Raw genomic sequence first — 17,331 nt, 5'->3', positions numbered from 1 at the left:
ATAAACACAGTACATTGCAATGACAACAAGGCATATTTTTCATAATTTATTGTGATCCCTAAGTGAGAGCAGAGAAATAATGTGGTGTCTCTTATTTCCAGTAGTAGATGTTTGGTAGTGGCAGTTAGGAGCAAGTCATCTAGATAAGGAAACACTCGGAATCCTAGACATCTCAGGCGAGCCATGACTACTATCATACACTTGGTGAACACTCTGGGGGCTGAAGTGAAACCAAAGGGTAGAGCTTGAAACTGGTAATGACTGGCTCCAGCCAGAAGCGCAAATAATTCCTGGATGGCCTGTCCATCTTTATGTGGTAGTACGCATCCTGGAGGTCTATCGAGCACATCAAATTGTCTTTTCCCAGAAAGGGAAGAACTGACTGCAGTGTTACCATCTGGAACTTGGTCTTTTTTATGGATTAATTTAACTTGCTGAAATCCAAAATGGGCATCCATTCCACTGTTCATTTTGGCACTAAAAAAATCTTGAGTAAGTTCCGGATCCTATTTGGTCTGCGGGGACTCTTTGAATGACTCTTTTGTCTAGAACCTTTTGAATTTCTAGAGTTGCTTGATCCCTTTGACTGGGTGGAATGTGCGGGGTGTTCTTTATGTTTGGGATGGGAAGGGATAAGGGTATGGAGTAGCCTCTGGATATGATACTTTGTACCCACTTGTCTTGTTTTATTTCCTGCCAGGCTTCTAGGTACAAAGATAAACAACCCCAGACTGCCTCTAGAGATGGACAGATGGGCCTCCCTTCAGGAGAGCTGAAAGGGTCTACCACGGAAAGAATCCCTGTCGCCCTGATTTTGTGGACCCATCTGCCACGTGGACAGCATCTTCCATTTGTACTTCCCCCTTTGCCCCTAGGGGAAGAGTCACCACATGTGTCCTGATAAACTCTGTGGGATTTACGGAACCACATCTTTCCTCCTTTCTGGACTTTTGGATAAGGCCTAGAAGGTATGGAAAAAACAGACTCCCACAGCAGAGAAGGTTTTCCCTTCTTGCTCACACCTGGTTAGTGTGTCCTTGACTTTTGGCCTGAACAAAGATGAGCTATTGAAAGGGGCATTGATAAAGGAAGATTTAAAAGGTTCCACAAAGTCACACAAGTGCATCCAGGAATGTCTCCTTAGGGAAATTCCTGAACCCACTGCTCTGCTCACTCCATCTGCTGCATAAAATATGAACCTCATGGAGGAGTTGACTACAAAATTTAAGGTGTAGAGCTGAGAGGGAACCTTGTCTGATACCCCTGCAGCTACTGCACCTTGGAGAGCATCTCCTAGCTCCTTCTGGAGATCTCTTTGTCACCTTGTAAAATGTGTCAGACAATTCAGTGATCTAAGTGCAAATGTCGCTGAAGAAAACATGTGCTTCCCGTATCTGTCCATCATACGAGACTCCTTGTTCGGAGGATGGACAGACAAGGATGTTTCAGAAAGTTCCTATTTGGTGGCTGCTGCACCACCATAGCATCTACAGAGACACTCTTAGTCAGAAAATCTTTATCAGAAGGGGCTGTGATTAATTTAATTGGCTTCCAAGGGACAGGATCCTCTGCATGTGGAGACTCCCACTCCTTTTGACTAACTAGTTCCATAAGTTTGTCAAAAGGCAGTGACACCCAAGTGGCTGAAGGGTGAGATCCAAAGGCCTTCAGGTAAACAGACTCCTCATAAGAAGGGTTAATGGGCTTCCAGCTGCATCCCTGCTTACATATTTCTAGGATGTCTGCAAAGGAGACATCCTTAGAAGGCGACTGTGGGGACCCATCCGACTCATCGAGATCTGTGTCAGAGGTGACTGACTCCTCTGGGAAGTTTAATGCTTCCTCTTGCAGAGTCTCTTATGAGGGACCCCTTCAGAAGAGTATTCTGGAGAGGCTTTGGAAGAGAGGGGTTCACTTGATGGGGTTCTCTGAGGCCTAGGGTCACCATTGGTCTGTGGATGGTGGTGCAGAGAAAGACGTCAGTGCTTTACAGGGAGGAATGTCGGAACCTTTGTGTGGAGCTGTCTGCAGAGACAGCACTCTCCTCATCAGCTCAAAATCCCCCCTCCCCTGATCCAAGGACACCTCTGGCTCCAAAGAGCCAGAAGAGATCCCTGGAACCAAGGGGGTTGGCTCTGAAGCTGATGTAGGAGCCAAGCTCATCCATGCCAAAGCCCCAGGAGGTAAGTTTTGATCTGACAAATGTCCAATCTGACTCCCCTCTCCAGACCCGATGGGAGAGCATCAGCTCCTAGACTCCTCAGAAGGAACCGAGGATGCTGGAGCAGACGTCGGGCCCAAAGATCCCAGGATGGGTCTTGGCACCAATGGTTCCACAGCAATCGGTTCTAGGCATTCCAGCTCCAAGGTCCCGGGTCGACTTGGAGGAGGAATCAAAATCAACAGAAAAGTCTTGGCCAGCTCCAAATCCTTCTGGGTTGAAGCCGAGAGAAGTTTGGCCAGTGCCAGTGTCCTTAAAAGTCTTTGAACCACCCTATCCACATCATTGTCCGAAAGACACCTGGAGGACTTAGATGAAGGAGTAGGAGATCCAATCATCTGCAGAATGGGGGATCTTAAAAAAAGAGTAACCAGCTCCAGTTCTGGGGACCAGCTCCTTAGTTTGAACTCCACTGGCACCAAAATAGCTGGCACTGATGAAGTAAATTTTGTTGTTTCAGTAGTTGGTTGGAGCCAGAGATACAACTTTACTTAATTTTTTTAACTGGCTCCGACTGACCTGAAGAGGGAGAAGGACTCTTAGTGGATTTGTCTGATTTTGCTGAAGGAAATTTCACTGATCTAGAAATGCCCAGACCTTCTATTAGATCTTCTTGGAAGGGGGACTTCAGAAGACCTCTCACAATCAATTTGTTTCTTCTTTCTAGCAAAACGCTGGAACTGAATGAATGACATACGGAACATGACTCTTGAAGATGTACTACTCCCAGGCAGTAGACACAAACAGTATGGGAATCAGTTAATGACATCTTTTGGCTGCATTTACCACATTTTTTGAAGCCCAAAGGCTTTGTTTCCTTATGCTCCTTGGACATGTTCAAAATCACAGTCTCACACAAGAGCAAATCAACAACAACAATTACTTAACACACTAAACACCTATGATATAATATATAAAATATCAAATTTTTTTTGAAAAAACTTCAACAAACAAGAGGAAGGAAAGAACTTTGGCAGCCCTCTACCTTAAACGGGCTGACGCCTCTTTTGTTATAACAGTAAGATTAACTATCTAGGAAATTAACAATAAACAATAAATAGGAAAATGCCCTCTAACTAAAATGGGCAGCGGCAGCCCTCTAACTTAAATGGGCTGATGCCTTTCCCTTTTTTTTTTTTTTAAATAAGAGTTAAGAACTTCAAAAAGTGTTAACAACCGTAATAGTAGAAAAAGCCCTAACTAAAACGGGCTTGTGTGAAAGACATTTAAGCTGGGGCAAGGAGAAAACAAAGGTCTAAAGAAGAAAATGACAGCCTGAAGCAATAACACAGCAATGAATTTGTCTAACTACAATGACAACAAAACTCTAAATGTTAAATTTAGTTAAAAAAAGAACAAGAAATTTTTGAATAAAAAATAAAGATTTGCTCACTTAGCCAGAGCCAGAATGGAAGCACCTGATCTGTTTAGCGGCAAATGAGATCTGGGGAGCTTCACTAGTGCATGATGGGATAGGGTACAGCCACAAGCCAATGGAAGATCTCGAGCTTTAGTATACGGCTGAGTCAAAACCGAGCATCGGTTCCGAACCCAACCAGTAAGAATGAAGGCAAGATAGGACAAAATAACATCTACTAGTTGTATAAAAAGATTTATAAAGTCTAGGAAATCAAAAATAATGAACTCATTGTTTGTTAGTTACATTAGACCCAAACTTGAGTATGGAATAACAATATGGAAACTTTATAAGAAAACAAGCATGAGTAAATTGGAAAGAGTACAACGGAAATATACCAAAGGTATCCATGGATGTGAAAATTTAAGTTATTATGAAAGACTAAAATATCTGAACTTGTACAGTGTCTCTTACAGATATCTAAGAGGAGATTTTATTCAGGTATATAGGGCATTTAGTGACAACTACCTCTGGGAATGTTTGGGATTAACAAAAAGTTAACTAGAGAATCATCTGACAATCTATGTAGGAGATTCTATAGGAATGAGAAGTGTACTAACTGGTTCTCTGACAGAGTAGCTGATGCATGGAACAGACTTCTAAATTGCATTAAAGCAAGTACTAGTTTAGATATTTTTAAGAACAGCCTAGATACTTATTATGGGAACAAGTGTTTTGGTATATTGGCAAGCTAGAAGGGTATTAATGCCCAGGCTTGAAATATTTGTAGGTATGTATTTGTATGTTTTCTAAGTAACTAGGTGAAGAGATTTATTCTGAAAATGCATTGTTTTTTTTTTCATTTGAGGGTTTTCTTTAAAATAAACAGTCTTGAAAATGTTGAATAGGTTCAAATGGAGATGAGATTAAACAACTGTATAAAAGATCAACCTGCCAAACATTAGTGTGTGCATGTAACACAAAAATTGGAAATACACATTCAAAAAAGTTGAAGCACATACAGGTGAGAATAACTTCTTATCATAATGGCTACACTATCCATATTATCCATATTATCTTGGAATGCAAATGGCCTTACAGATATAGACAAAAAGGTAAGAGCACTGAATTATATATAGGAATGCAGAGTACAAATAGCAATGCTGCAGGAGACACATTTGTAAAGAAATGAGCATGTGAATTTGATAAAGAAAGGACCTTGGGGTGGATATTCAGCAGAATACCAGGGAGAAAGGAAAAGGGAATTAATTATATTAACTGCTAGAGAATCTCCAATAGTGATAGAAGAGGGAAACAAATATAATAACAGTAGATTTATGTTAGTAGTGAGCTATTGGCAAGGAAGAAGGATTACGCTGGCATGCATTTATATTCCACGAAAAACTGCTACTATAGCGCTTAGGAAAATTTGGGGAGAAAAAATAGCTTTCAGCAAGGAATATTACTTATAGGTGGTGACCAGAACTTGATTTGCAACAGTGAGGATATACCTTCAGGGACCTAGAAGGGAATCCAACAAAAGAAGGTAGATTTTTGAAGAAATGTATGAAAATACTTGGTATAGAAGATGTAAATCCTTTAGTAGGAACTTGAAGAAAATTTACATATTATTCTCCAAGGCACAATAACTGGACTAGACTACACAGAAATTGAATTTCACAGGAACATGCACATTTACTTGAAAGCTTTTAGACACGTCCAACAACTATTTCAAGTTATGCAGCAATAAAATGTATGATAAAATGCAGGGTAATGAAGTAAAATGAGACACTGGAACTTTCCCACCCATCTGTTAGAAAGAAAGGAATTCAAGGAAAGGGTGGTGGAAACTGAGAGCTATTAGGGAAAATAAAAATTTCTTGAGAAGTTATAGCTAGTAAGTGGAATAAAAGAAAAATGAAGTTTAAAAAATAGGGTAGAAATAAAAGAAAAAGTGATATGGTTAATGACTAATAGGAATTATTTAGATGGGCTGACAAAGGTTAAAATATTGCAGAATAAGGGGAAAATCAAAGAACAACAACAGGTGCAACTGCAGAGTGCCAATGAGAAAATAAGGGAGTACCTGGGTAATATGCACGAGTTTAGAAATATTGCTATTAAGCAACTATTTTTGATAATAACTCAAAATCACAAAAGCTTTTAGCACAGTGACTTAGGCAATAGAAATCAGAAAGCTTTGTCACCAAATGAAGGGAAACTATAACATCAAAAAAGAACTAGATATTCTATTGAGGTATTAAGATCATGGATGGAAATATTTATGGAAGACTTAAGTATGCCAAGTTTAGAGGTAGACGAGGCTCAGCAATTAACAGTTAAGTTTGGAGGATATGATATAAAAACGCTGATGCAGAATCAATCTGCAGGAAGTCCAGGAACAGATGGGATTCCTGAGGAAGTTTGGAAGTTAGGAGGGAAGAAAGTGATAAAGATATGGAAGGTTTTGTTTAACAGTATTTTAAAAGGAGGGGAAACATCAACATCTTAGAAGAAAGCTGTATGGCTGTTATACCTAGTGACAGTAAAGATCCATCATTTCAAATTACCCATTTGAATTTTAAACCATGATTATAAAGTGTTTATCTCTATTCTATCTAAAAGAATGGCAATGGTGTTATAAAAATTCATAGACATGGATCAGTGTGCTTTTGTGGAGTGGTGGCAAGCATTTCACAACACTGATAGAACAATGATGATTCAGAGGGTAGGAGAATGTAAGAATATACTACTGCTGTCGGTGGGTCTTAATGTAGAGAAATTATTTGACAAAGTAAGCTGTGATTATGTAAGCAGGGCAATGGAAGCATTTGCATTCTCTGATACAATATTAAGGTTAATTATAAGGCTCTATGAAGGAGGCAAGAAAAAATGTGTCTGGGCAGAGGAACTAGGCAAGGGTATCCGTTTTCTCCTTTGTTGTTTGCTTTATAATTAGAACCATTGGCAAAGAAAATAAGTGACACAGAAATTCAAGGATATAATTGGTATGATAATCAAGAAAAGTTGGCTTTATTTGAGATTTTATTTTGTACCCGATAAATCCAGAAAGCGACATCTCAGTGTTGTGGAACATTTTGAGACAGTTTTGAGTCTTTTCAGGATATAAAACTAACGAAGATAAAATAAAGACTAGATCCATAAATTACGTACCTACACATGAATTGCTTCAGCAATACTCATACTTATAGAGACAGGATAAGATGAAATATTTAAGAGTATGAATTACAAAAGCTTTGTTATAGCAGTCAAGGATATGTGGGAAGAGACTAAACAAAACACAACACAACACAAAAACTTGAGAAAATGGAAACTCTTGTTTATGGATATGGACAGTAAGATACAAGCAGTGAAATGTTCTAGTTCTTATAGTTTTATATAGAGGTTAGGCATATTTTTATCACCCACAGGAGAAATTGAGGATAATATTTAATAAAGAGTTGGGGCGGCCATGGTGGGGCAGCGGTTAGCATTGCCGCCTCACAACAAGCGGTTCTCCGGTTCGATCCTCAGCTGGGGTGCCTTCTGTGCAGAGTCTGCATGTTCTCCCTGTGGTCACATGGGTTTCCTCTGGGTGCTCTGGTTTCCTCCCACATCCCAAAGACATGCTGTAGGTGGATTGGACACTATAAATAGGCCCTAAGTGTGAGTGCTTGCATGTGTGTTCCTTCTGTGGAAGGTTGGGTGCTGGGCTGGCAACTCGACACTGTAAAACTCCACTGCCAATTATGAGCAGACAGGTGATCTGCTGTGGCAACCCCTAACCGGGAAAAGCCGAAAGAAGATGAAGATTTAATAAAGCGTTGAAGGAATTTATATAGAAGGGGAAGAGAGCAAGGGTTAAGTGGGATAAGCTAATCCTTCCAATAGAACAAGGTGGTTTAGGATTACCTGATTTGAAAGGATACTTTAGAGGTACACAGTTAAGGCTCATATATATATATATATATATATATATATATATATATATATATATATATAAAACACAAGCAGGAATATATAATTCAAAGTGGAACTGGATGATGATGAAGCAGGGGGAAATTCAAGAAATAAGGAGTGGTATTTTGGATACAGATCCTTAAGGAGAATAATAACAACCATATGTAATATTATATTCAAAAAGTAGTGGGAATTATTTTAAGAACTAAGCCAACATGAGAATGGAGAAAGGAGATTTTGCTGATTGGGATGACTGCAAGTAGGGGTACACAGAATAGGCAAGAGGGGTCTGAAATTTACAGAGAAAGCTGGCAAAGGAAGCAAGGTTTTGGAAGTAAATAACTATAGAGGAAAAGGTAACAGAATGGGACGGCCAAGAAGACATTTGGACTGCAGGCTGGTGACTTCCCTCCCTACCAGGAATTTATATCAGTGTATAGGCAAAGAGAAAGGGATAGGGAAATCCTAAGTGAAATATCTGCTCTGGTAGAGTTTTTAGTTGAATACAGAATGGAAGCTGCTGTTGTAAAAGGGATAATAAGTAAGGCATATAAAATATTGCACAAAAACAAAAAGAATCAGTAAGTGGAGGTTAGAAAAGATTGGGAAGAAAGATCGAAGAAGCAATTTACAATGGAGCAAAGGGAGGACATTTGTAGGGCTCCCAAGTATGCAACAAAGCCTATAAGGTTTAGTAATTTTGTTTGGAAGTGCTTGCATAGATATTTTTATATTCCAAGCAGACTCCAAAGAAATTTTCCTCAGGTAGATGGCAAACGTTAGAGGTGTGATGTGGAAGAAAGAAGTAACTGGGAACATATGCTTTGGAAGCGTAATGAATTGGTAGATTTTAAAAATTCCCTACAGAGTACCCTGTCAGAAATATTGGGTGAGCAAATGGGTGTAACTAAGAAAACTAATTTTGAGTTGTGACAGAGGGTCTGAATTGTCTAGACACAGTAAGACCTTATTAAGTTTAATTCTGGCATTTGCCAAAAAAACAATTACTATAAAATGAAAATCAAAGTCTAAACAAACTGTATTTGAAGTACTGAATATTGTAGCAGAGGTAAAAGAACTGGAAGTGGGATCTTTAGAAAAGGGAAGGGGCAAATTACTTAGAAATAAATGGAAATTGTGGGAATAATACATGCAGAATAATGTTTTGCAGGAGGAACGAAGTTTAATGGAAGGCAGGAATTGAGCAGTTTATGTAATGTTGGACTGATGATAGTTATAAAAAGAACATCGTAATAGGTACAAACAAGCAAAATCTGAGGGTAATGCTACTCAATGCTAGAAGTCTAAACCTCAAAATACATTCACTCGAGGCACTCCTTAAAATGGAGAACATCGACATCTGTGCAGTGACAGAGACCTGGTTCAAGGCTCCAGAGAGCACCCCTGCATTACCAGGCTATAATTCATACCACACCTTTCGGCCACCTAACCTGGACTGAAACACTAAAGGTGGAGGTGTGTCCATATTTATTAAGTATATCCACACCTCCAGGTTAGTTGGTCAGCATAATGCATCCGAGATTATCCAAGTGCAACTAACTCTGGGCAAGACCGCAGTCCAAATTGTAAATTGCTACAGATCCCCCAACATGCCCCAGGATTCCCACTCTTCATTCCTTGACACACTGGAAAACATTAGGGTACAAATCAATACCCTAATAATGGGTGATTTCAACTATCCCACCATTAACTGGCAAAACTACTCATGTACCAACTCTTTTGCTCAACATTTTCTGGATCAACTTATCCACACCCCCACCAGGGGCAGCAATATCCAAGACCTAGTCATTACCAACATGGGCGACCGGTGTTCCACTCCAGAAGTCAATTCCTCGTTGGTCAGATCCGACCACAAGCTAATCAGCCTAGACATCCACATCCTGCTCCCACCCCCTATTAGGGAAACCACTGTAAAAAATTTCTCCAAAGCCAACTTCACGCTTCTTAAGACAGAAGTAGCAAACTTCATGACACCCATGCAGACGGACAATAGAGGTACGACTGCTGAATCCTGCACAAATGCACTTTATAAGCACTTACACGAGTGCATAGATCATGCTATCCCTAACAGAACCAAGATGCTATCCTCCAAAAAAAAAGGAAGCCAATCTGGTGGTCCCCTGCCATAAACAAACTCTACAACAGAAGAAAGAAACTGTTGCAAAAAAGAGTAAAATCCCATGACTGGAAGAACTCCCTGGTCAGCCTCAGTAAGAAGCTGAGATCCCTCATTAAATCCTCCAAAGCTAGTTATGAAAATAAATTTGCCACTGATTCTAAAGACAACCATAAAGCATTCTATAGCTATGTCAAGAATCTCAATGGCAACACTCAGATCTGTTCAGAGTTACAGCACAATGGCACTAAATATACAGAACCAACTGATATTGCCAACTTCCTGGCAGATAGGTTCAGTGCTAACTTTACCCCCCCCCTCACCCCCTAAAGGGCCCATCTCTATATCGGAAGAATGCAAAGTTCCTGTAATCACGTGTGCACAGGTAAAAACCACACTCTTCAAAGCCAAGAACACAGCATCCATGGGACCTGACAACATCCCAAGCTGCATTCTACATGAACTACAGAATGAACTGGCACCCCACCTAAGCACCATGTTCAATCATAGCCTGACCTCAGGTTTTGTGCCCACTGAATGGCGCACAGCAATGGTTATCCCACTCCACAAAGGGAGAGCCACCATTGACCCCAGGAACTACCGCCCCATTAGCCTAATGAGCCGGGTCTGTAAGGCCATGGACTGTATCATCATGGAACTTATAAACAAAGACATTGGTAATCTCCAAACTCTAGACCCCACCCAGTTCAGGTTTATATAAGGCAGATCATGTCTCCTAAACCTGACTGACTTCTTTGAAGCAGTTAGCAAAGACGTAGACGAGGGTAAGGTGGTTCACACAGCCTATCAAGATCTTGCCAAGGCTTTTGACACCATCCCCCACTCTGGAATTATAGATAAACTCACTAAACTAGGTATAAATCCCTATGTCGCAAGATGGGTTGCCAACTGGCTCACTGACAGAACCCACACTGTGAAAGTAGCAGACTGCAAATCTGACTTCAGACCAGTAACATGTGGAGTACCACAGGGTTCAGTCCTGGGTTCTCTCCTGTTTGGTATCTACTTTTCTGAAGTACAGGCTAACACAGAAGGTCTTTGGCTAACAAAGTTTGCAGATGACTGCAAACTAGGAGCCATAATTGAAACTCCTAATGATGTGGACATTCTGCAAAAGGGCTTCACTGAGACAGATACCTGGTGTCAAAGCCATGGCCTCAAGCTCAATGCCAAAATGTGCATTGTCATCCCCTTTGGTAAAAACTCTGTACCCATGAGCTACCACATAGGTGGCAGTCTACTTAACACCAAAAGTGTGATAAGAGACCTTGGGACACAGGTGTTCAGTAGTCTCTCCTTTGATAATTACATCACCACAGTAGTCAGGAAATCCTTCAATGTGGTTTACCTAGGTTTCATTTTTTAATTTTAAACAGACTTCCTCAGAACACAAATTTCAAATGTACTAGAATCAACACAGCCATTAAATACTCACATTACAATACATTAATTAAATAATTGAAACCAATTAACCCATGAAAACACACCGATTTAAAGATCCATTTCATGAAAAAGAAACACAAAAAAAAAAAAAAAAAATGAAACAAAAATAGACGATAAAGTAAAAATTATGTTAATTGCATTAATCACATCAATATTAGTAAAACCGACAAACCATAATAAAACTAAGAATGTACAACAAATATAAGAATCATAAAATAAAATTAAATTAAGTAAAGTATAATATACAGAATTGATCACTAAAATTCAGTTTGCATTAACCCATGAGGTGACTATACTTTAAAATGGGGGCAATATTAATATGATCATTTATACCAGGAAATGTGGTGGCATCTAAAGTTAACTGCCACTTCATCTCACTGATATCAAGATGGACATCTAAAACACTCCCTTGACTATCCTTAACAATATGTTGTATGACACAAAACTTGAAATCGTGCCCTTTACATGATTCAATATGCCTAACCAAGGCGTTGGTATTTCTCATGTGCTTGATGTCTAGCACATGCTCCTTAATTCTGTCCCTAAATGCCCTACTAGTCTTACCTACAAGAAATGCAGGGCAACAACAGCATTTAGCTAAATAAACCACATTGTTAGTATAACAATCATAGTGGCCATAAAGATTAATGCATGAATTGGCTACAAATATTTGAGAACCAGTAGGCATAATATATCTGCACGTACCACATCTACCACACTTAAAATTACCATTAGGCCTGTTGTTACTGATGGAATGTTTACCCCTCCAGTTACCCCTTTCAAATAATTGTTTAAAATACCTCCCTTTTCTAAAAACACACAATGGGGGACTTTTTCATTTATCCCAAACAAAGTTGTCAAACTTAAGTAACCTCCAATTATTACGTACAATGTGAGTTATATGTTTGGTGTCAAAGGAATAAGTTGTAATAAAATATATTGGTGAACAACTACCCTCAACAATAGCCATACCATCAGTGTACGCTTAATCGCGCACATCCAGAATTATATGTACTTGGCATACAAATGTTGTTGCTCTTCATTGATTCAACTTCTGTCATTGAAGTTAAAATGGCTTTATATATCCCATCAAGCCTTTTCCTAATAACCTCATCAGAAATGTTTTGACACAGAGCAGCTGGATAACCTTCTTTTTATAAACATATCCTTGATAAATTCAACCTCATTTAAGAAGTCTCCATCATCGCTGGTCATTCTAGCTGCTCTGACCATCTGTCCCTTAATTATCGCTCTCTTCTGATGTTCAGGATGCCAACTAGATTAATTTAAATATGAATTTGAAAAGGTAGGTTTCCTATAAATAGATGAAACCAATAATTTATTAACTCTATCAATTTTCAATTTGACATCCAAATAGGACAATTCATCCACACTAAAGGCATATGTAAACTTCAAAAAATTGACAGTATTATTTATATATTCTATGAATGTTTCAATTCCATCGGTACTACCATCCCACACGATGAATATATCATCCAAAAAGCGTGTGTAGTACCTAATATGTCACATGAAACTGCTAGTAAAGACATATTCCTGTTCCCAAAAAGACATAATAAAATTAGCATAAATGGGGGCACATGCTGCCCCCATTGCTACCCCTATGTTTTGTAATGTCCTTCAAAATATATAAAATTATTATTCAACACAATATCCATTAATGTTATAAACAAGTTAACTCGATCTTGTTCGAATATACCAGTATTGATTAATTGGCTCTCTAGCCATTGCAAACCAATATCAGTTGGTATAACCGTAAATAAATTACAAACATCAATGGTCAACAAAGCAGTATGTTCACTGATCTTAACTGCTTGCAACTTTTGCAAAAAATCCCAAGAATCTTTAGTAATATAATCAAACACTTTCATACCTTTTTGTAAATGGAAATCCAAAAATTTACTTATGAAGCATGTTTTGCTTCTTTTCCCATCAACGATGGGCCTAAATTTGATGTTATCCAATCCTTTATGTATTTTTGGAATTCCAGATATACTGCTGACCATTGGATAATCATTCAATAGATACTGATGTTCTATCTCATCAATTTGTCCCTGTAATAACAGATCGTCAAGTAATAAATCTATTAATAAATTAAAAGATAAAAATTAAAAGCTAAAAATTAAAAGACGAAACCTAGGTAAACCATCCGTTGTGTGTGGGTGTTGCCTGCAGTTCCTGAAGCTGAATCTGTTGCTGCTCTTTTTTGTTATTAGTTTATTGTGGTGCCGTGCATATTTATCAGTTTGTTATAGAGAGTGTGGAATCGACTTCAGATATCATGGGACTGCTGGAGCGCATCAACCATCAACTTACTGAGCACACCATGCAAATTAAGCAGTTGGTGGACAGACAACAGTGTGTAGTCAGTCACAGTGGGACTTTTGGCAGCCTTGGTGTTCCATTAACACAGCCAATTCTGTCAGCTTCATGTCCAGCAACCGGAACCCTTGAGGTGAATACTGGGGAGAGAGTGCCTAATGAGGCTAGTGTGAATAATAATAATAATACTAAGAGACGTGGTGTTGACATGGATAAAATGCAATGGAAAGTTAACAAGTATAATTTCCAGCAAGATAGTATAACTAACGAGGATCCCAAAAAAACTGACAAAACTTTGTTTGAGCGATTAAAAGAATTTGAGAAAAAACTTTTTAATATGAAGAAATTACAAATGGAAAATTGTTATTTACATAAAAATGTTGATAAGGGTATGGTCCTACGTGGTTTGCGGACCTGGAAATACCCCAATGGGATTGAGGGGGAAGGAAGAGATGACTGAGGAAGTGCATAAATTATATGATCGGACAGGAATTGAACTTATGAACATTAGGATTAAGTTCAATGATCAATTGATTGCTTGATACATGGTCGAGTTGGAGGAAGAAAATGAAGTCATTCTAACCGACCGTAATTTTGATCATTATTATACCAACTATAATAACATGCTGGCAAGTATTGATGTTAGTTGTTCTTCCATTTATCAAAGGAAGTCCAATAAAATTTTGCGCGACACTGAGGAATATAAAACTGGGAAAGTATATCCGCTTTCTGTAGGTAATCGAGGCAATCGGAGACGTACAGCCAATCATACAGTGGAGAAGGGACAGGAAATGATGGACAGGTCGGATGATTATAACAGGCGGACCAACCAGGCGTTTCCCCTTTAGACGGAGGATTGAGGCATTCGGAGAGGTTGAGAAATCCTGCTTATGGGACACAAAATCAACTAGATGACAACTGCAGCGATTTTTCAGAGACAAGGAGCGAGACCGAAGGAGAAGTGGATTTACGCTCAACAGCAGCGTCAGGTGGGTCAAATCAGATGGCGTTAATTGATGTTGGTGGACATGGTATTGATAAGATATCATTTTTTAACGTGAATTTGCAGAATGACATTTTTAGTGACTGTGGACAGTTAAGCGAATATGAGTATTCAAGTTTTATGCACTCTATAAATCAGCAATGTGCGGGTGAGATGCTGTGATGTGATATGTTAAATGTCAACGATTTTGTTTTAAAGACTGTGCGGACTAATTCTATTAATACAACAAATAGTAGTATTTTATTATTTGATTATTCTATTGATGTTGACACTGAAATTCTCAACAAATTAAGTGTTTATACACCGTTGGATGGATTCATGTTTTTTAATATGATGATGTAGAAACCCATAATAGTGCTCTGGGTAATATTGGTGTATGTAATTCAACATTCAGCCCTATTGAATTGATAGTGGCGAAAGGTTCTGAACCTTCGGCATTAATTAATAATGAAGCTAATATTAAGTGGATTAATGGGCAAGACCATTCATTTGTTAACTTGATGAAAGTAACATCGGTTAGTGATGAAATAAGTATAGATGGGCAGTTGTCTGAGTTGATTGAGGCTATTGAAGTAATGTTTGAAGAAATTGATGATACTTCAATAAGCTACCCCATTGTTATTGCCAATGAATTTAATGATTATAGGGTATACAATTATTCATCTAAATTAATTACTAATGAGCATGTTCAACTGTTGTCTAAAGGTTTCTCCTTTGTACCAGTTACTAAGGGGAATTTAAGTGAGATTTTAATTGATCTGAAATTGTTTACGAGAAAAATTAATCTCAAACTTGTTTTTCGGGAGAATACTGAACAGGGTGGGGCGACAGTATTAAAAAAGCCTAGTAAATTTAACCCACCTTTAAACAATGTTGTTGCACTTTATGAAAAGCTATGTGAGTTGGATATAAGGGAATATATGGGCAAGAGTAGAAACTACAATAACAGCTATACGTTTGACAGTGTTAAAAATTTAAATAGTGATGAACAAAGATGTTTGAGTGAGCTGATTAATGACAATACAATTAGATTCATGAAGCCCAATAAAGGCAGTGGTATTGTTATTATGGATAAAAATTGTTATATTAACCATACGTTAACTATGTTGAATGATGAAACTTATGAAGAAAGCAGTTTGAATCAGCTTAATATAGCATATTCCAAAATAGATTTATTACTTGACGATCTGTGATTACAGGGACAGATTGATGAGATAGAACATCAGTATCTATTGAATGATTATCCAATGGTCAGCAGTATATCTGGAATTCCAAAAATACATAAAGGATTTGGATTTCCATTTACAAAAAGGTATTAAAGTGTTTGATTATATTACTAAAGATTCTTGGGATTTTTTGCAAAAGTTGCAAGCAGTTAAGATCAGTGAACATACTGCTTTGTTGCCCATTGATGTTTGTAATTTATTTATGGTTATACCAACTGATATTGGTTTGCAATGGCTAGAAAGCCAATTAATCAATACTGGTATATTCGAACAAGATCGAGTTAACTTGTTTATAACATTAATGGATATTGTGTTGAATAATAATTTTATATATTTTGAAGGACATTATTATAAACAAAACATAGGGGTAGCAATGGGGGCAGCATGTGCCCCCATTTGTGCTAATTTTATGTCTTTTTGGGAACAGGAATATGTCTTTACTAACAGTTTCATGAGACATAGTAGGTACTACACACGCTTTTTGGATGATATATTCATCGTGTGGGATGGTAGTGCTGATGGAATTGAAACATTCATAGAATATATAAAAAATACTGTCAATTTTTTAAAGTTTACATATGCCTTTAGTGTGGATGAATTGTCCTATTTGGATGTCAAATTGAAAATTGATAGAGTTAATAAATTATTGGTTTCATCTATTTATAGGAAACCTGCCTTTTCAAATTCATATTTAAATTATTCTATTTGGCATCCTGAACATCAGAAGAGAGCGATAATTAAGGGACAGATGGTCAGAGCAGCTAGAATGACCAGCAATGATGGAGACTTCTTAAATGTGGTTGAATTTATCAAGGATATGTTTATAAAAAGAGGTTATCCAGCTGCTCTGTGTCAAAACATTTCTGATGAGGTTATTAGGAAAAGGGTTGATGGTATATATAAAGCCCTTTTAACTTCAATGACAGAAGTTGAATCAATGAAGAGCAACAACATTGGTATGTCAAGTACATATAATTCTGGATGTGCGCGATTAAGTGTGTTGAATAGCAATGCAAACACTGATGGTACGGCTATTGTTGAGGGTAGTTGTTCACCAATATATTTTATTACAACTTATTCCTTTGACACCAAACATATAACTCATATTGTACGTAATAATTGGAGGTTACTTAAGCTTGACAACTTTGTTTGGGATAAATTAAAAAGTCCCCCAATGTGTGTTTTTAGAAAAGGGAGGTCTTTTAAGCAATTATTTGAAAGGGGTAACTGGAGGGGTGAACATTCCATCAGTAACGACAGGCCTAATGGTAATTTTAATTGTAGTAGATGTGGTACATGCGGATATATTATGCCTACTGGTTCTCAAATATTTGTAGCCAATTCATGTATTAATCTTTATGGCCACTATGATTGTTATACTAATAATGTGGTTTATTTAGCTAAATGCTGTTGTTGCCCTGCATTTTATGTAGGTAAGACTAGTAGGGCATTTAGGGACAGAATTAAGGAGCATGTGCTAGACATCAAGCACATGAGAAATGCCAACGCCTTGGTTAGGCATATTGAATCATGTAAAGGGCACGATTTCAAGTTTTGTGTCATACAACATATTGTTAAGGATAGTCAAGGCAGTGTTTTAGATGTCCATCTTGATATCAGTGA

At 38.0% G+C, this 17,331-nt stretch overlaps 1 protein-coding gene across 1 annotated transcript in view; it reads right to left on the bottom strand.

The window, feature by feature from the left end:
* The window catches only part of AK9 (adenylate kinase 9), a 2,653,312-nt gene that overhangs the window by 843,360 nt on the left and 1,792,621 nt on the right, over positions 1-17,331 (bottom strand). The gene's annotated exons all lie outside the window — the stretch shown is intronic.

Source organism: Protopterus annectens, chromosome 1.part0 (assembly GCF_019279795.1).
Source record: "Protopterus annectens isolate FY-2018-M chromosome 1.part0, PAN1.0, whole genome shotgun sequence".
In the NCBI taxonomy this organism is placed as follows: domain Eukaryota; kingdom Metazoa; phylum Chordata; order Ceratodontiformes; family Protopteridae; genus Protopterus; species Protopterus annectens.
The sequence above is the reverse complement of the archived record's forward strand: the minus strand, read 5'-3'. Positions and strand labels throughout refer to the sequence as shown.